Source organism: Homalodisca vitripennis, chromosome X (assembly GCF_021130785.1).
Source record: "Homalodisca vitripennis isolate AUS2020 chromosome X, UT_GWSS_2.1, whole genome shotgun sequence".
Taxonomy (NCBI): domain Eukaryota; kingdom Metazoa; phylum Arthropoda; class Insecta; order Hemiptera; family Cicadellidae; genus Homalodisca; species Homalodisca vitripennis.
Genome location: NC_060215.1, coordinates 92,779,117 through 92,800,992, shown reverse-complemented (window position 1 = coordinate 92,800,992; position 21,876 = coordinate 92,779,117).

Below are 21,876 nucleotides of genomic sequence, written 5' to 3'. Positions count from 1 at the left end.
GCCCGGCTTGTGCCCCGTCATGCCGCAGTCAACGCCTCTCCACGATCGCAAATGCTACGTGGCCTACACCGCTTTGTGGGGCAGACTAGTAACTCCATATTACAAGCATAACTAGTGTTCACCTACACAATGTCGAAAACAAGACCAGAGAAAATACTAAAAGTACATTAATCTTAAATCGTTCGAGACAAACGGTTCCGTGTACCTTTTTTCTTTATCATTTTCTACTGTGAACTACGGTGTAGTATTTATCTAAATACGTAAACTTATATTAAAAAGAAATTTTTACAGATTAAGAGGTTATTTCAAAAGTGTTATGCACAAGGATGGTTTCACTAAAAACAATGAGTGATTTTTTCACTACTTGTAACAACCCTTACATCTTGTTGGTCACATGTACCTCATCTACTAGTTAATGAAATGAATATACCAATATCTTTTTAATTTATAATTAAGCACTAGATTATGGGTTTCTTAAATTGTTCACTGATACATTTAAAGAAAGTATTGGAAGTAATGCATTTAAAGAGAAATGTTTAGAAGCGAAGCTGTATTACAATTTCTTAAATAATAAATTTAATTGAAATTAGTCTTTGTTATATGTTTCACTAAAATTATATGAAAGCATATTGCATGCTTGAAAAGCTCACACCGTTAAGGAGAAAATACAAAACCTATTTCGTTGTGTTCTAATATATTAATGAACTTTAGCGTTCAGTCCAACATTTTATTTGGATATTTGGAAAGTGGGTTGGAATTATACGACTATTTAAGAGATTATAGGATTGCATACAAGCATCTATACTTTGTAGACGTTTTCATTTTTCTCATACTCCTCCAAACATTTTGTCAAGTTATTTAGTCGCTTCTCAAGAGACAGCTTTGCCTAATTTTCAGATTTTCAGTCTAATATTTAAGATCACATAAACATTATATAATCAGTATTTGCTTAAGTCCTGTATTTACCAGGTTTCGTGCCATGATTAAGAACAAACTGTGGGCCACGTCACGTAGTGTCGTCAGTAAGAAAGAACATAGAAGCATATGGTGGCCCAGTTTCCAAGTTTTCCAGCTCTAGTTCCGTTCACATGATCGGCTCATCAGTTGCAGCATCTCGCAATGACCTCGAAGGAGCGTGAAAGGCCAAGGATCGACCTGCGTTGCAATTCGCACTTTCGTTCTCACAGTAAACAAACGGTTTAGCCAACATTATTATACCTTTACGCATTCATCCCGATTCTCTTGTGTCAACTGGTAGATGATTGTCACTGCCTAAATATGATTGTACAATCAACGTTATTCCAAATAAATCATATACACATTCTTACTATTGTCAGTTAGCGTTCTTGGAAGTTTATGTGTAGGGAGAGCAGTATGCAACAGCCCTTGGGAATAGAGAGGCTCTTGTTTTTCCAACAACAACTCACGATCCTTTCTAGTTTATCCGGCTACTGATTGCTCTATTCCTGATACAACTCGCCATCTTCCTATTGTCAGTTAGCGTTCTTGGAAGTTTATGTGTAGTGAGAGCAGTATGCAACAGCCCTTGGGAATAGAGAGGCTCTTGTTTTGCCAACAACTCACGATCTTTCTAGTTTATCCGGCTACTGATTGCTCTATTCCTGATACAACTCGCCATCTTGCTATTGTCAGTTAGCGTTCTTGGAAGTTTATGTGTAGTGAGAGCAGTATGCAACAGCCCTTGGGAATAGAGAGGCTCTTGTTTTGCCAACAACAACTCACGATCCTTTCTAGTTTATCCGGCTACTGATTGCTCTATTCCTGATACAACTCGCCATCTTGCTATTGTCAGTTAGCGTTCTTGGAAGTTTATGTGTAGTGAGAGCAGTATGCAACAGCCCTTGGGAATAGAGAGGCTCTTGTTTTGCCAACAACAACTCACGATCCTTTCTAGTTTATCCGGCTACTGATTGCTCTATTCCTGATACAACTCGCCATCTTGCTATTGTCAGTTAGCGTTCTTGGAAGTTTATGTGTAGTGAGAGCAGTATGCAACAGCCCTTGGGAATAGAGAGGCTCTTGTTTTGCCAACAACAACTCACGATCCTTTCTAGTTTATCCGGCTACTGATTGCTCTATTCCTGATACAACTCGCCATCTTGCTATTGTCAGTTAGCGTTCTTGGAAGTTTATGTGTAGTGAGAGCAGTATGCAACAGCCCTTGGGAATAGAGAGGCTCTTGTTTTGCCAACAACAACTCACGATCCTTTCTAGTTTATCCGGCTACTGATTGCTCTATTCCTGATACAACTCGCCATCTTACTATTGTCAGTTAGCGTTCTTGGAAGTTTATGTGTAGGGAGAGCAGTATGCAACAGCCCTTGGGAATAGAGAGGCTCTTGTTTTGCCAACAACAACTCACGATCCTTTCTAGTTTATCCGGCTACTGATTGCTCTATTCCTGATACAACTCGCCATCTTGCTATTGTCAGTTAGCGTTCTTGGAAGTTTATGTGTAGTGAGAGCAGTATGCAACAGCCCTTGGGAATAGAGAGGCTCTTGTTTTGCCAACAACAACTCACGATCCTTTCTAGTTTATCCGGCTACTGATTGCTCTATTCCTGATACAACTCGCCATCTTACTATTGTCAGTTAGCGTTCTTGGAAGTTTATGTGTAGGGAGAGCAGTATGCAACAGCCCTTGGGAATAGAGAGGCTCTTGTTTTGCCAACAACTCACGATCCTTTCTAGTTTATCCGGCTACTGATTGCTCTATTCCTGATACAACTCGCCATCTTACTATTGTCAGTTAGCGTTCTTGGAAGTTTATGTGTAGGGAGAGCAGTATGCAACAGCCCTTGGGAATAGAGAGACTTGTTTTGCCAACAACTCACGATCCTTTCTAGTTTATCCGGCTACTGATTGCTCTATTCCTGATATGTGGATAATAATATATCAAATGTAAGGATAAATAATGTAAATAAATGTGTTTCGAATTAACTTATGTTTATTTTAATAAATTATCAATTTCTACGTCAAAATAATAAAGCCCGTGAAGAACTTTTGGGAGTATTGGCGACGGTATGATTTTAAATATTATAGTCTATTATGTAGTATCGCCTTTGTTTAGCTATTTATTTGGATTGAATCTATATTTTTCGATTCTTAACAGAATAACAATTCCATCTATCTTAAAAAAAACAATGTTGTTCTTAATCGCACCATTACCCGTAATGGAAAGCCCCTTCAAACCCTTAATACGCAATCTCAATGCTGCAAATATTTTGCATGTAGAGCCTTATATATTTTTAAACATTTGATAGAAACCAGTAATTATAGTAAGAGGGTTATTGAATGTTTCGAGTATAGCGCAAACTTGTCTATATAGTCTCATGTCAATGCTAATGAACAGTTCTATAATAAACGTCCATATTAATGTTTTTCACTAATCCTAATAATATTTCTGTAAACCATGCAAAGATTAAAAAATGAATAAATTATATATGTTAGGTTTTTATTGCAATTATCTTATAACTTTATGAGGAAATATTGTTGACAAATTTTGTTGGAAGATGGGTATGATAAAATTCAACTTTATATATAAACAATTCATATTTATTCTGAAACATTGTTATTTTGAAGCATTGTTATACTTGTGCATGGGTAAGATCGTTGTTTCATTTGTCACTTATTATTATTTTTTATTACTATAGAAAATTTAGTTGAAAATAGTTTATAAATTTAATTCCATAAATATTTAAAAACGAATAATTTTTAAATTGGGGGGATTAGATGAGTCTGGTAGTTACTGTTAATGTATTACTATTAAGTTTTGTATTCGTATTTGTTATTTAATGCATATAAATTTATTTTTATTTTTTACATTCCTTGTTGAAATGAAAGCGAGTTTAAACTAAAACACTTTGCACGTTTCTGAAATTATTAACTTCTTAATAAAATGCTTATTACTTGTGTTATAAAGATCTACTGTATAGTGTAATTTCGTTATGAAATAATTCATTCCTAATACGTTATTAATCTAAGCAATTAGTTTATATCGTTAAGCAATCGTTTGGGTTGAGTGGTAGAGAGGGCTTGATACCCCTATTTCTTGCTCATTAATATAGGCATTTTTTTAATTTTCATCTTAAAAATATAGGTGGACTTAATCAAGTGTACAAGATGTCATTCCTTCGTTTAAGACACATTCAGCTAATTTTTTACGAGAAGTTTGGTATTCCGTTATCGTGGGCCATGTTAAAAATATTTTTATACTTGCACATCTAGGAAATGTTATTAGATCTTATCTGTCTCCATAAATATTTTGATAATTATTGTCAATAGATATTATAAAGTCGTGAAAAATGTGTTTGAACTTTTTTCCGAATCCACCAGATTTGTCATAGAACGTCCTTTAAGTGATAAATACGGTAAATTTTGCACAACTAAAGATGAATTGAAATTGAAAGGTATCCTATTTTAACTATCGTGACCTATGCTATGTTGCAAAACCGGTTTGTGGACAACTCTCCGACCGTCATGTTAGCGGAACCAGTTCTCTCTTCCGTTCCGGTCCGTGACACCGTGGCTCGGCGCGCGCCTGCACCCGTTCATTGACTTAACGGACGTTGTCATGTCACAACAAGCCGGTCTACGTTTCTTGTAGCGAGTATCTCCATTCATTTTGTGTTTTATGGTTCAGTTGGGCAAATACATTGAGGATAGATAAGAAGGGAGAGAGAGAGTGAAATTTTTACCGTTCGTTTTGAAAGTAAATGTAATCCGTTACTTGCCTTTTGACTGTGTCACGTAAAGGAGCTTCTCCTGAACAGGAGTTTCTCTGTTATCGATGTTTGCCAATTATTGCCAACAATTTGCAGATTTCGTTTTGAAATGAAACATGGAGTTTTCTAAGTTCTCACTTGTGCTATTAATCAAAATCCAACCGAACTTAATCAAAATCGTAAGGATAAACAATATTTACGACGATATTAGTAAACCTAACAATAATAAACTTAGCATATTGTATGAAACGTGATCTGTGCTTTAATTTAAATTTTAGCAATAACTTCTCGTTGTTGTCTCTGCGACGAGAAAAAGTCCTTCATAGCGTATAATTCCATTTTAAGTTTAAATTTGTATATTTACAAATGCCAACCTTCCAATCTCTATCAAAATTATAAAAATGTATACATTTTGAAACACTCTGTAAAATATTCTTAGTGGCAAACGTGGTATTTGAGACGTATTCCGTAAAACCCGCGGTTGTTGAGCCGTGAGCCAGCCTTGTAGTCCACGATAGCGAGAAATGCCTTCTTGGACCTCTCATTACAAGATTTGCATGGTGCGGTTTGCTAACCAATACACCCGTAGCGTCTCTGATTAAAAAGGTCGTTGAAAATTAGAAACCGAAGGTCACCACTCTTGTTGCAAGGGAATGTTTACTATAAAATAACTCGCTCACACACCTCTTTGATTCTGCTGCCATTTTCAATAACACTCAAGGCTAAATATGCAACAATTAAAAAATTGTAGTTTCTAGTAAAACAGTCACAAATCAGAATCGGTCACGCGTTCACAGCTCGCATGTTATTTTCACATTCCATAAAAACTTGAAAAACGTGTTTGTGTTTCCAGTACCACGCACTGGAGTGAGGATACAAAAACGATCTACGCGTATGAATGGCATGGGACTATTTCTTAGACATTTATTTTCTGCTCATACATTATGATCATGCACAGGGAACACTAAGATCCTTTCACTCATCCCCTCCAACCAATCTGGAAATTTCCATTGCATTCATTTGTTTCCTATGCGATTAAAGTACGATCTGATTAATTCCAGGCCGTACTTGGATCTCTTGGTTACTGAAGGACCAAAACTTGTAAATCACGTTAACAAGGTATAATTTCTTCCTAGTTTTTGAAACAGTACAGATTATGTGTTTAGAGAGAAATCTTGGCATCTTCTTAAACTCTAAATATTGTTATTAATATTTGATAGGATTGTACTGCCTCCAACTCTTTAACCCATAACATAGGGTAAATCGTACTAATAACAATAGTTGTTTCTATATTTTTGGTGAAGGAGTAGAGGAGTAGAAAAAAGAATTCATTGGCTGATAAACTATATTATAAATGAAAGATTTTTTAAACTCATATAATTATCGCTTTGAAAGTAGAAGCATTCAAAGGCATTCTGACAAACGACATCATAATGGTCATTTAAAGATTATACTCTGATTTCGGCCTTGATAGGCCAGTGGGAATTCGCCAGAACAGAAGTTGTCTCTCATCGTAGTTTGTGAACATGATATATGAGATATTGTATCCTCGATCTCTGACACATTCAAATGTCCAAGTCTATGGAACAAAACTTACATCAGTAGAAAAAGAGCACTTGACTTACAGCCAGAAGCATTTACATCACCCACCACTTTCCGTATATATCCATAATTTACATTTTTCTCAATAATGTTTCGAGATTCAAACTTCAACCAAGACACTTTAATAAAAAAGCTTCAGATCAGGCATACTGAAATAATATAATCATTCAGAACAGCAACCTCATCCTTCAGAAACCCGTCTATTATAACCATACAACTGTTATTGTTTTCTTGTCATTTGTGTAAATTCTTAGATAATATCAGCAACAGTATTATTAGGTATAAGCATCCCACTATTTTTACTGTGGGTGACTTTCTCGGCTCATGAAGATTCCGTCAGCTCTTCCTGGTCAGAGTGGACCATTAAGCATGATTAAAAACCTGATTTCAGATTTTTAATTCCAATAGGCGTATATAAACCTATTGGCACCTTTGGAGTATCACTAACAAACTGGCATTCCTCAAGGAATTCCTTGTGTAACAGGTCATTCTAGCAAATTGTTTCGGCAAGAGCTTTGGCTTTATCTGGGTACATGAAGAATTATACATGAAATATGGGATACCAAGTGGTGTTTGCTTTATCGAGTCTTACATGAGGTTTGTCTTACATTTTTACTTATTGTCATAGGACTCGAGTATTAAATTAGTCTCTATTTCATCGAATATGTGCTGAACTGCACAACGTAGCTGAAGTACTGCGATCTGAAAAAGATTGTTTTAACATTAATTTCAAAGCTCACCGAACACCACCAGAGAAGATATTCGTACTATGTTCTTTCCTAATTTTCAAACTGCTAGAAAGATGCAACAATGGTTGTAGAAGCTTTAAGAGCTTATATTCGACTCTGTAAATTTGGTGCTTTTAGTATGCTAATGATTATTACCAGATTGCGATCTTCTTACTACCTTAACTTGTGTCTTCTTGGGACAAGAAGCTGAGAACCCTCTCATTTTACTTAATCTTGAAGGACCTTGAGGAGGGTTTGTGGGCAATATATCTCAGACACTTTACCTGAAAAAGAAAAAAGAAAAAAGGGAAAAGAAAAGGGGGAGGCCAGCTCTTTATCAGCGCCTCCAATCGAAGGAGACAGAGGGAGCATGCCCTTATGTCCAGACAAGCAACAGTCCTTATGTCTTTAACACTCAGGGAGCCCCACCAACTCCAATATTCATATCCCGTTTAGACTAGACTAGATCTCCTGGGGTCTTAGCTTAACTTAGACCATCTTTATTATCTTAGCTTCATTTTTAATCGTAGGGTTTCGGCAGTGCTATAATCCAACTTAAAATTATGATTTTTAGAGAACTCTTATTGTTAAAATTGTAAAAATTAAAGTAAAATTAAAAAAAGGAAACGTCAACTACTTGAAATGGCTAATTTCTTTCCTTCTCCAAAACCTTTTATAGGTACATTTGAATAAAAATTTAATTAACAATATTGATACACAATAACTACTGGAGCTTACTTATTACAATAAAAACTTGATGATGTTAGTTTCTTTCTGCCCCATTTGAGTTTACGGTTAGTTAACAAGTTGTTGTCAAAAGCACTACAAGCTGAGGAGCAAATATAAAACTATTCAAGTACCCCCCAAAGTATTCAAGTAGCTTTTTACCGTGGTTGCGTAAAGTCGCTAATTATCAAGTACCTCAGTGAGCTGTATAACAGAATGGGCCGAGCAAACCGGCCCTTTTTATATAGCCTTATGCAATCACAGCACATTCCACTAATTATGTACAACTACATATAAGTATACGATGTTATGTAAATTGAAATTGTATCAAGCAAGAAATTTTACAACTTGTCAATAACTGTGTTTTTATTTTGTGGTTCATGCAACAATTATAACTCAATTTGACACCCTTATACTATTAAAAATACAATCATTGTTTATAAGAAATAATTTTAGCTCCTCAAGAAACTCATTGTTCTCAATAATATTTGGAGATGAATAGCTGTCATTAGCAAACGAGAAGTGACTTAAGAAAATCTGAAAGTCCTTGCCTCTAGGTATGCGAACCTCAATCCAGGCAATTCTAGAGAAGAGTTCCACCCTAACCGTTTTGAAAGAAAATGACTTGCTGTAAAATTGCTTTTTCATGTTTGTAAAATTACACCATGTAAACAACTTAACAGTAACAAGATTCATTGACTGTAACAGAAATTCTTTTACGAAAATGGTCTTTTCATGTATACTTGGTAAGCATAATTTCCATAAAGAAGTAACAACAGGTTACTTTCTTTAAAACAGTTGTTTATTTGTTTGAAAAAGTTAAGTTTTAAATAATTAATATCATGAATACATCAATAAAAATAATACCAGGAAATTTAAGGGGTTCAAAATGTTTAAAATAATACATAATACGAGTACTTAACGTAATTTAAATAAAAATTCTCAAATATATTAATGGCAGATAAATCTTTACTTTTTTAACTAAACTTATTATAATAACAATTCATAGAAAAATCCCTATAAAATTGGAATTTATTTATTTACGACATTAAAAATCACCAGTGTTAAAATAATAGCAAATAAATCACAACCTGTCCTTGCCAAATCAATACAGGAATTTGAAGAAACGTGAAAGACGAAATAGTTGCTTGTTGTTAAATATTATGTATGTTCACAAACAGATATTAAACAATTAAAAACTTTGTCTAATAATTTAAATACTTTTTTAGTTAATTAAACTACTAGACAAAGTGTGAAATTGATTAATATCTGCTTGTGAACTATACAATTTAATTAATTTATAGTTTTTTACATAAAATAATCTGATGGAGATGAAACAGCACCTTTTGTTAAAATACAACAATTACTAACATCTGATGAAATTCCAAATACTTCAAAATACAAGAAGAGTAGATTTTATTTCTTTATTCAAATCTATCCAACGAATTATACTTGACAGCTACATCAATACTAAATCACAAATTTCATTATCATCCACTAACAATTATCACATAACAAAATAATAGAAAACCAAGTAAAGTCACTGCCGAATCGATAGAGAAAACGGCCAAGAAATTTAATGACAGCGTCAATAGTTTCCTGTTATAATTGTAAATCTGTTCGTGACGATTTATTGAAGTAGACTGCAAATAATATTGCCGTCCCTTTGTGGTGGTCACGGCGCTGAATTATGCCGCTTAAATCTCTTCAGTCAGTGCTAATCACTGGTGCTGCAAAATCTAAGATATTGTCTTCATAAATCCAACATAATTTTACAGCTATAATCATGGCCTATGCTTGTTATTTTAAAATTTTTGTATAATTGTCTTATGATGTCTTAATTTCCCATTTTTAATTACAGTGGTAAAGATTTACATTTCTCAGATACTTTTTAAGCGTAATGTACTACGAAGTAAGGAGCCAATAAAAAACTATTCAAGTTTTGACTTCTATTAAATGTTGTCAGTAACTCATTAAAAATTAACATCTTCCACTTACAACTACTATTGTCCGTATCGACTTGAATTCTGTATAAAAAAACTCAATATCAAAACTAAACTAATATACTTCCTTTTCGGAAAATTACAAAAGTTAATTCGCTCGTTAATTCGAATATGAAACTGGGGACAGTGCAAAGGAAGTCACATGATGCAATAAATTCACGACCACCGACATGAACATTCAGATGATTAATATAATTATCTTACGTCCTCTCTCCGCACATTATGTTTTACAAATACAGTAACATGTCACAACGAGAAATTAACATGACCACTCATGTATGCAAAAAATCAACATAATTGATAGAGAAACCGTTAGTCCGAAAAATTTACGACCGAATCATAATCGATAATGCACAGATAGATCTTAAGTAATACGTAAGCTAGAATGTATATCTAGATAGGTATAAATAATTGGTTTAGTAGTGTAAAATAAAATAAAAAGACTTTATAAGCAACGCATAAAAACGAGTCACAATAATGTTTGTGAAAACGACATTTTATAATCTCCATAACGGTGGGGCCGATAAAAATCATCCATCTTCAGTTAGTGTGGTCTGTTTCTATCATAGCTTAACAACCAATCAACATTCTTAAGAATTGAAAATTTCCATATGGATAAAATAGTAAAAAACTGTTTTGTTTGAAAAGAACCTGTTTGATCTAAAAGCAATACGTTTAGAAAGGACTTAATTTTGAAATCGTAAACATTATTGATTAACTTCATATTGTGAAATTTCAAGATAATAAATTTAGCACTTGCTCAAAGGCAGATTAAAATTCAATTACTCAATATTTATGGGAGAAAATATATACAAACATATTTTAGAATTGAAGTAGTTTTGTCAAAATATAGGTAAATTAAGTTGTGTAATTTCTTAAGAAACGGTCAACAACAAACAAAGGCCTGTTTAAATTTTTTGCAACTTGACCTATTATGTAAATAACGGCACTTGGAGCCGCTAGTCTCCTAGCCTTCTTCTCCCTGTTTGATCCATGATGTACTTCCACATCGAGCATTTCACGTCTCAGTTTAGTCCGTACCACCCCGTCTCACTGACCCAAAAGTGAGATGCTTGTTATACCACCCTCAATCATTTTCTTCTATTTTTTGATAGCCAGTCAGAATCCTCTTTATCTGACTATTTCCTTCTCTTCGTCACTCCAGTTTCTTTGTTTGACTTTAAAAATAATGCTATGATTGTCAGTGTTTTGCTAAGGCCCACATCATCAGCTAAAAAAATACTTCTAGAAGGGTTTTCCTTTTTCTCTCCATAGGAGCCAAGCCACACCATGTTTTTGATGAGGTAGCTCCATAAGAAGTCCCTTGGGGTCAATGACTGTTATGTCTTCAGTTGGGGAGTAAGATATAAAGATTTATGGAGCACTCTTAAAGTATCCAATGTCAAAGGCTGCTGGATCCTAATGCTTTCTTTCCTAAAGCATTGAGGTATGTATTTTTAGTCGGTAGTGAAAACATCTTTTATCCCGGGGGTGGTTTTGGACTTGCTGCTGAGCACTGATTTCTGAACTGTGATTTTAGAATGTCCTGGCTGTAGTATTTTGTTGCTTGCGAATATCACGTTCTTTAGTTTCCAGCCCTTTCTTTTGTATCTGAAGACCAACTCCCCTATCAGGCAGGGCTGACAGAACAGCTACACCAGTCAAATAATTTTCTTTTTCACCTTTTTGGTGAAGAAATAGAGAAAACAACTCCTTAGAAAAATTGAGTAGTTTATCAAAAGCATCTTGTTCATTCCCATCCAGATTTATAAAAATCACACAAATAATGATACCTTTCTTAGGGGGCAACGATATTTTTATAGTTGTTTTGCGTCGTATCTCTAAATAGATCAGTTTTAGCTACAATTATCTTTTGAATTCTTATTAATTTCTTAATCTTGTTTAAATGTTTTAGGTTTTTCGAACTGCAACAGGATACAATACCACTCAGGCTGAAGAGGAACACTCCAAGGCAAGTAATATACAGCTGTAGATCACTTAGACTTTGTAGGCTAAACATACCCCCACATTAGAATAGATCTGTTAAAATCAGTCATTAGGTTGTTCCTGGAACATATTTAGTTTTTTATCCCAAATAATAAATGTTATATGAATAATAATAATAACAATATAATAACATGCAATACTTTCTCTGTATCAGAACTTGGAGGTTTTCATTGTTGCTAATGGTTTTTAAGACAATTCAAGGATTTTTATCCCACCTGCCCATCGGGGGCATATGTAATTTGACACCAGGGAATGTTTCAGACAAGCTGTTATTTTTGTATGACCTCAGCTGTATTTGATAGCCTCAGGGAGCTACTTGATTAGTCTGACACCAACTTGTGGTGGGAAGTATTCTGTGTTTCCCACTGGATTTTGGCGATCGGCGTGCAGCTTGCACCGCCTTGGAGCGACGAGAACGGGCACTGTCATCCCCTTATGTTAAATGATCTCCATCTGACAAGTCATAGTTTTGTCTAAAATAACATGTATTCCAATCGGTTTAAGAGAGGAAATATTGACCAACCTCCATGACCTATCACACCAGCTATATTAACATCAAATTAGTGCTTGCCTATGTTTAACGCTCAGAACAACCATTTGCATTGTCTAATCGTATCCGAGTTTCATCGTTAAGCGGGCATGTACCAATATCGCATTTAACGAAGCTGATTGGAGTGATAGATCACAAACAAGTCCATCTACCGAGAATTAGATGATCACCCCCATCATTACCCTGTAAAAATATCAAACCAGTGTGTTTATCTCACTGAGCACTTTTTATGATTTACGATCGCTCTTCTGTCACTAGAAATAAGAGGTTGCGACGCTAGCCACCGTACTGCTAGAGCCGATTTAATTTAAACGCAACTGATATTTACCATCTGTTCCGCTCAGCTGCACCGCAGTATGTCTGAATGGCAAACTCTATAGTTCCAGTTTAGACAAATCCGTGTAATCACATCACTCAGTGACTCATGCAAGTCCATTATGCAACTGTAATTCCAGCAAGAACACTTTATGGGTATAAGTACATTTACTCCTCTGATGTTTCACTCGTTTAACAATTGTATGGCAAGTTAACTCAACATTTATGAAGTTGTAGTATAAATCCGTCTCAATCGCGAGAATCATAAATGCTGGCAACTTTTATCGGCTGATTAGGAACGATACACGAGTATCGTAGTGAGTAAAGGACACATAAAATCTTCGATGGCTAAACATCGTTTAAATCCACGAGGTGATGAAATCCAATAAAGTGTGGTGAAAGTTTATAAATTCTTCGAGAAATAACTATGATGAAACATGTAGAAATGTTATGGCTGCTTCTTATATCTTAACCGACTATACAAGATTTACCAACAACTGAAAAGTTTTTTTGTTTCTAACAGTGAAAGTGTTTTATATTTTGGGATAAAGGTTGCATCTATAAAATTCCACCTAGGCCTACTAACCAGATTTTATATTCAAACATTCATTGTGTAAATGGACCGAATTCCCTGATACTTTCAGAAAGAATCTAGTAAAATGAATGACATCTGGTTGGTACTGATTATATTTTATGTTTAAATATTAATTGAGTGGAAGGATAATGAAAACGTCTAATTATATTTTATAAAAAAAGGTTACCTCAGTGTAGACATACAACAAATCTACCTCGTAAATGGCTGTACTGAGAAGGATTTGTTATGTACTCTTACTTTACTATTGCCATTAGTAATCGTTTAAACTTGGGTTCAAAAAACTGTTTAGGCTGTTTGGGACGAATAACACAAGTCTCCTAGTAAAGAAACACGTTTTCGAACGTCTGTATGCTTCGAAATATTTTTTTATCATCTCGAAAAGAAATTACGTATACAATGATCATATACAGTGATAATGAAAAGGTTTATGTGGAAATGTTCAGTGTCTCGCCAACTTTCCGATCAATTTGTAACTCACTGTCAGCACAAGCAGCAGATATGGCCGTGTTGGCTCTCCTTGGTCGTTGTCAATGTCGTGTGTGTAACTCCACGCCTGTTCTCACACTTTTACCTTCTCACGCGCTATTTTGGCTCTAGTCTTCTCTACTAACAACAGAATTATGAATCATAAATAAACATCACAATGGTGAACTTTAGAGATGATGCAATTTTTAAATATTCCAAGTTTATGAATTTTAATTGAAGACGTTAAATAGAAAATTTAACAGATAAAGGGTGTCCCATGAGTAACCCAACAAACTTCCAAGGTGGTTTCTTCTCATCAAAATTATGGAAAAAGTTTAACAATCCTCCAAACTTATACAGCAATTGGAGAGGAAATTAAATCCTTCCACGTTCCTTCTGAGGCAGACGGTAAACAGTAAAATAGGAAAGGCGGTGTTGGTATCAGGTACGCGAGCCAATAGTTCAACAACGATCGGTTGGTTCTCGCATTACCAACCGTTATTGCAAAAACACTGGTGCTATTGTCTTGGTATCTCCACCCAACCAAGACAATAAAGCAAAACCGTAGAGTATGCCAAAATATCCCGGAAGAGTTGAAGGGACCGAGGTCAGAATGGATTGAATAACAACAAATAGCCCAGCACGTATTTGATTTTGTTTATTGAACCTTGTGTTTGCCACATAGACAAATAATCAAAAGCAGAGTTGTACTAAATGGAGAGGCAAGTGATAAAGAGATTTATTTATTTTGTGATGAGCTTTCATTTCCCATGTTTTGTGTGTAGGTTATAAAATACAATTATTTCAAGGGTTAGAACAATTAAGAACAGTAACTAACTTTTGTTTTTATAATGAGAGTTTATTACATTATTTTTTATACAGTTACGATGGATTGGGACAATAGGCCTTTCCTATAAAGAAAGCCGGACTACGGTCACATGTTTTGGACTCTTGGTTCCAATAATGTATTTATGTAATAGGGGGTTCAGGATGTCCTATCTGCTCATGTTTATCTTAACTGGTGTCAGAGTTGGTTTCTTATTTATGTCTATAGAAGGTTTCATCACTTCACTCATCGAGGGCAATGGAGTATTTTTATATATGGGGAAAATGCTGATACGGAATTCGTTGGTGAGTGAGACTCGCGCCCACTAAAACCTATCCAGGTCCAAACATTACTCCCTCTCAGGACTGCTATCCGCATTACTTCAAGGATGTACCTACTTAAGTCGATGAACAGAGGGTCCCTACAGTATCAGGTCATAGGTTGGCAACAACGGGGCTGTATTATCTTCCTTATAATTTCTTGGTTTTCAGCATCCCTCTACAAGCAGAGACAGTATTCCAAGTCTGTACGTAAGAGACCATTTTTCGAACAATTGAGTACGGTGAGAGTTGGCCTATAGCAGTATCGAGTCTCCTTCTTTCGTTTCCCCACCGTTTGCAGAAGATGAACGTTGTGGCGTCGTCGTGCTCCGCATCCGCATAGGGACACTCCCAGCTTTCAAACCTACCCATCTTAAACAGGTACGCTCGAAAGTTGAAGGTACTGCCCATCACCGGTGAAGAACTGGGTCCGGTAGAAATTTACCTCCTCATGCTGCCGCTCCACCGCCAGCACGGCCTTCCACGTCCGCTGCTCTCTAGCAGCCATCGTTCCTGCCAGTCCCTCATGCTGTGTTCTTGAGTCACTACACCGTTCCCTTCGTACACCCGCTTTCTACACAGGTCGATTTGGATGGCCCCCGCCACCCCGAGGACGGCTGGTTAGGAGACAGTTTGTTAAGCACTAGCGATCCGGAGTGCCCCTTTTCTTTATAATGTCACCTGTGTCACCTCTTGGCGTATAGCGTCCGCCTATATCTCACACCCTAACAGGAGCACAGAGTGCGTAACCGACATAAGCAGCCGCTTATTGCTCGCCACGGGTCCACCAATGTTCTTCATCAGTCCACTCTAAGAGGTGTTAACAATCGCGGCTTTGTTTGTCGCCCCAGGGATATCGTCCCAGAAAGTGAGATAGGTATGAATTGTCCTGATAAACTTCTGGTCCACCCGGACCTGGAAGACGGTGTTTATTCTCCGTCTGGTGATAAGTACGATCTCAGTCTTCTCCGTCCACAGAGTCAGGCCGTGATCACCCATCCAGACCAGCACACGCACCATGACTCGGTCGAGCAGCTACAGTGCCTTGTCGAAAGTCTTCACAGTGATGACCGCGGGAATATCATCCATGTATATCACGAGAAAGGTACCCTAAGGCATTTCCATCCGGAGGTTCCCATCGTAGGCGATGTTCCACAGGTCCGGTCCCAGGATGGAACTCTGCGCAGCTACTGCCATGATCTTCCTCCAGCGCGGCCCGTCTGCAGTCGTATAAATCAACTACCTATCTCTGTGATAGCTGTTACGCATTGGCAATAAATATGTAAGTACGTGGATATCATCCCACAGACTGGTTAGCATGTCAGCCTACCTGGCTGGACCGAATGCGTTTCGCACGTCCAGCGTGATCAGAACGACCAGCCGGGGATGTTCCTGCCGGTTCTGAGGTGCCACGAAGGCATCTGAAAGTTTCGCCACCTCCCCGATTGTTGAGCCGCCTGCCCGAAAACTGCTCTGACGGTCAGAAAGGCCACCCCTTGCCTCGATCATTTCGACGGGTCTCGGTTTCAGCGGCCACTCGAGGAGCTGCCGTGTCGAGCATACAAAGAGACCCGTAAGCCGACGGAGTTTCAGGACCTCCCTTGCCTTTACTTTTGAGGAACAAGTGTTGGATGATAGTACTGTTGTCACTGTAGTACTGAGTAGTCACTGTCAGAATGAGAATAGTCAATGTGAGTCATTTGTCAGAGATTCTTCCCCAATTGAGTAACGATGGTCATTTTTCGGGAATAGTCAATATGCACCGCACCTGCAGTATTCACTTTTCAATACAATCTTTCGTCATAATGGAAATTTTGTAGTGCAATCCCCGTTAATTGATTTACTAATAATGCACCTGCACTGAGATAAAGTAGTGCGAGTAGATGTAATAATAACACTTCCATATTGAAAATTAACAGCAGTAGTTCTATTACTATTGGTATTTAACCACTGCATGTAGTATTTAAGTAATGATAATGTCATGGATAAATATTTATTACCAACCGTAATGTTAACTACCTCTATTCATGTTTAAACCACTTAGTTTAACAATAAGTCATTATCTTTACGATACTTTTAGTGACAATTACAGTAAGGTAATAGGTCATTTAATTAATTGTGATAACTAAATAGCATGATTTAGCATAATCCTAACGTTAGATAATCAGCAGTGTGATACCTAATATCATCCAGTAGCGAAATAAAATTGTACTGTCCTGGGTTTCTCTACTTCAATCTCTTCCACATTTTCACCATATTTCTCCTGACAGATTAAGTGCTATGGGGAAACAGATCTGATATTCTACAAACTGTGAAGTAACGATAATATAATGTAGTATTAAACCACAAAGCGATAGAGAATAGAATAATTGCATTTCCAATATAAAATAATCATGTTTTTTCAATATTGCAGAGTTATTTATGTTAGAAGTTAATTTAGATTAAATTTGAATGTCGAATACAAAACTTAGTCTCGTTTTCTACAGTCACGAAAGCTTTTGGCTTATGCTTGTTAGGCATTTATCATTGATAAGCGATGTAAGCAGCTTCAATATTCAGAGTTGCACATGATACCCTGGTGCACACAAAGACGGTTGGAAGAGGCTGAATGACAACAATAGAAACTGACCGTCGCAGCTGCGTGGTTTGATGTCTCTGTTATGGGAATATAAACTTACCTTAAAATTCTGACCACCACATTGACGCAAATGGTATACACCCGTCGGAATTACATCACTACTAGAACTCAGCATCTTCTTATCAAGTCACAAATCCTTGTCAAGCAAGAGAATACATACAAACTTTATCACACGTTCGTTTAATTGCCCATTCAAGATGGTGCAGTAATACAAGTCAAATTTGTCTTACAAATATAATTTTTTGTTAATATTCAGAGCCGGATGTAGTGGAACGATCTTGAGTTTTACCCAAGAACAATGTTAAATATCAAACATTTTTACGCCTTTATATAGCCAATCGTAAAATTGTGGAAGGTACAGTATTTACAAGATATTATTACGTTCAAACACCTATTCGGATTTCTTTCAAAGTCTATATCCGTCCAAAAGATGGAGAAAGAAAAATGTTCTGGCTTTTTGCGGAAAAAACGTTTGGATGCGTACTCAATGTATTTTTAAATGAGACATGCCCCATAATTGTATGGCTAAAAATAAGGTTAAAACGTTTTAAATTAACATTACATTTATGGGAGAAAAGTTTAAATGGCCAGTACCTCTTAGGCTGACAAGCTCAACTTAAAGCCGCAGATGACATGTGCTCATAAGTTGTCAATTTATTGGGTATAATTTATGTCTATGTATAAAGAAAATTGTGTTACCCCCATAATGTCTGCTATGAATGAAAATATCGGACTAGTTCAACTAGCAAGACTATAAATATAAACTATAATCATGTACACTTTTAAATTAAAATAATAGAACGTAAAGAAAAGATCGATACGATCTAATAACTATTAAGGAAGGAAACGTAACTGATCAGAACTAGGAAATAGTGAGAGGGAAGTGAACGTGGCGGCTGTGGTCAGCAGATGCTTTGGGAACAATCATTGTGGGCCGAGATCCCACAGAGTCATTGCATTCACTGGCTAACATCTATAAACTTTGTAATTGAACATTGTGTCTAGTAGTTGCGTGTCTCACGTCCGATCGGCATCATGAATGGTGGGAATTGCGGCATCTGCTAACTTATGTGCACTATGTCCCAATCACAGGTTAAATATTTGGAATGTTTTATGTAAGATACCACTTATATGCCACTAATATGGTACATTTATTTAAAAAGATTTTTTGAGATTGTGATATACGATGTTGCCGCATGCACGACATCAGTTCATTCCCCACGCAAATAAAATATTTACATAAAATTACTCTGCAACTGGTTGTAGAAGTAATGAAAAATTCACAATATCCCAATGTTTCCAAAAAATACTACTCGTATAAAATTGCGGGCAAAAATACAAACCCATGGTCTTTCTGAACAACAATAATCATTGTTACTATCTAACAAAACGATTATCTCAATCCCTAAAATGACTTCATAAACCCTACAAGTATTATAAAACTTGCTTAAGCATATTCTTAGCTATGTTCTTTATTTCCTTCACACATAACCTTTATTTCCTCCAATTGAATAACATTGGTTTAATTAATATAACCAATTGTAATCAAATTGTACTTTTATTGGCAACATATATTATAATACATAGTTTTATACAGATAGCCACATCAAACCATACTTTCTGACTGAATGACTCGACGATTACTATTACGGTTTAAATGGAATTCTCATTATTTCTTTCAATTATTATCTGATTATAAAAATAATTTCGTTTTTTGTTTAAAATTAATACCAACATCTTGTTTAATCTCTTATTCTACTCAACCAAATGATCTATTTGCCTGTATGGGTATTTTGTTACCAAACAGAATTAAAATATTCGAAAAGTACAAGTTGTACATTAGTCAATATCAGTATTTCAACAATTTTAATGGCAAATTATTAAATTTCAAAATCCCAAGTCTAAGGTGAAAGTTGATGCCACATTATATCTTCGAGCTCAAAATTCCGTACTTTTATTTAGTGTGTACCTGGTTCTCCCAAAACAATTTTTTATACATCATAATACAATTATGTTTGTGTTTTATTAATATATACAATTTGTTTGTAAAGTACAGTTCTATACGTTTATGATTTATATAATACGAGCTGGTTTTATGAAGAGAATTGTACCGTAAAATGTTGTGGCCACTCATTTCCCTGTTTGCATTACAACAATTACAATGTTTTTGTAACTCTTAATATTTCAGATAAACGTGTGTGTAACACAACATCAAGTAGCTTATAGATTTTTCCACTACTAAGGAATTTATTTATTACAACTGAAGAAGTGTTTACTACAAAGGCAGTCGCGGGACTCACTGGCAGAAGTGACTACTTCTTATAAAGCGTTGTGAATATATACGAGTATCTTGAAAAAGTACGTTTTTTAATTATCAAATGATTATTTTGTATATTTTAAAATAATATGAGACACTAAATTCTTTAACATAAAAACGTTATATGTTTTCTGTTAGTGTTATACATAAATGTATAATATTTTTTACAGTACATAATATTACAATGAACACTGACTTCTAACTATTAAAGTAATAAATATTTATACATTTCCATTATTATCGTTTATATTAGTTTTTGGAAATTGGTCATTATAATTTTCACTACAATCTTGTATTTCCGAAATAATTACTCCATTTTCAGTGTCAATTAAAAAATGTAATATTCTAAAATTTAAATTATTAGTTTATTATAAATAACATTTCAGGAATAAAATCTTGCTAAAATATCTTGTAAACACAGCATCTGTTGTTAATCCATATCTTATATTTTTATCGTTGGGCATTGTTAAATTTAATTTATCTTTTAAAAGTCAATGAATGGTTTTGATTGTAATTTATTTTTAAATGAATCTAAGGTAAGGCCCAATGTAATTGAGTAAAGGCTATAATTATAATCAACGCAAAGACTAATTTTCTTCCAGGATTAAATTACACTAAGATTTTGTTTGCTAGAAAATATTTAATCAATTAATTTTTAATCCTTTTTTTTAAATCTCATCAGTTCCAAACTAGTAGTAAACTGGAATAGGAATTAATATTAACCATACAGAAATTCAGTTTAGAATCCGATAATCTTTGAGTACTCCTAGCAAATGATGCAGTAAGTTAATCACTTTTATTAATAAATAAATTAGTAGTTCTTAGACTTATTCAAACCAGTGATTTACCATATATTTGCAACGATTGTTTGGCTTTGGGAGCTTTTTAGTGTGTTAAATCCAAAATAGGTACTAATATCAGAGTATGAATTGATTTTTAAAATTTTGACAGCTTTTAAATTAAAGCTTAAATAACCTAACCTGAAAAATTCCATAACCTAGGAAAGTCTCCAGAAGCAGGGATAGATTCGGACGATGCTATATTTCAGACAACATTTAAGTCAATAATGATATGAGTAAACTGATCGAACAGTTAGAAAATAAATAACTGTAACACACTACTAGGTTAGAGAAGCGCTTCGTTATTTTCCTTATCATATATAATGCATATTATTGTGGTTTCTATATCCCTTTTAATGTATCCTACCAGATTTTTCATTAACGTGAACTTTTATTAGTTCAGATCAGATGTTTTATGTAACGGTCGGTTTACGTTTCGGTTGTTGTAATTCTACTTTGAAGGCATGTACAAAACATTAACATGCGTGACGTTCCACGACGCAAACGAAAGTTTTTCCCCTGTGCAAATCATACACCTATAGCCCATCAAAAGAAGTATTCACTTAAAAACGGAGAAAATGTTATCATTCAACAATTTGTTTGAATTAGAAGTTTTAAGTATAGTTTGTGTTCTCTGTAAATACACGATTGTACACTATTTATGAATTGTGGTAAGAAATCTTTAGAAACCCCATAATTTTAAAATGCAATCATAAAATACATGGTACTTAATTCTAACAAATTGCAAAAGGCCGTTTTGCTACAAACAAACAAAGACGCAGAGGTAATGAAAGAGATATGAAAAGAAAAGACAGTGAAGGAATTCCGACACGGTCGAGATACGTGACTAAACGATGGATCTGTGACGCTTTCATGCCATGAGAATTTTGCTCTTTAATAAGTCTCCCAATTAATTAATTAAATGTTTTAACCATTAAACGCCTTTTTTAGTATTGAGGAATCCGTAAAAAATACAACAGTTGAATAATCAAAAGCACTATATCATAAAACAAATAATTTATTATCTAAAAACAATACTTGTGAATCCAGAATGTAGATTTACAATTTATTGTCTTCACATTTTTTCTTTATAGATCAATTACTTTAATGTTATGTTATTAAATCCACAATTACAGGGTTATCTTTATGTTAGAATAATGAATCGTGAACCAAAACCTTTTTTGATAATTATTTTATTTC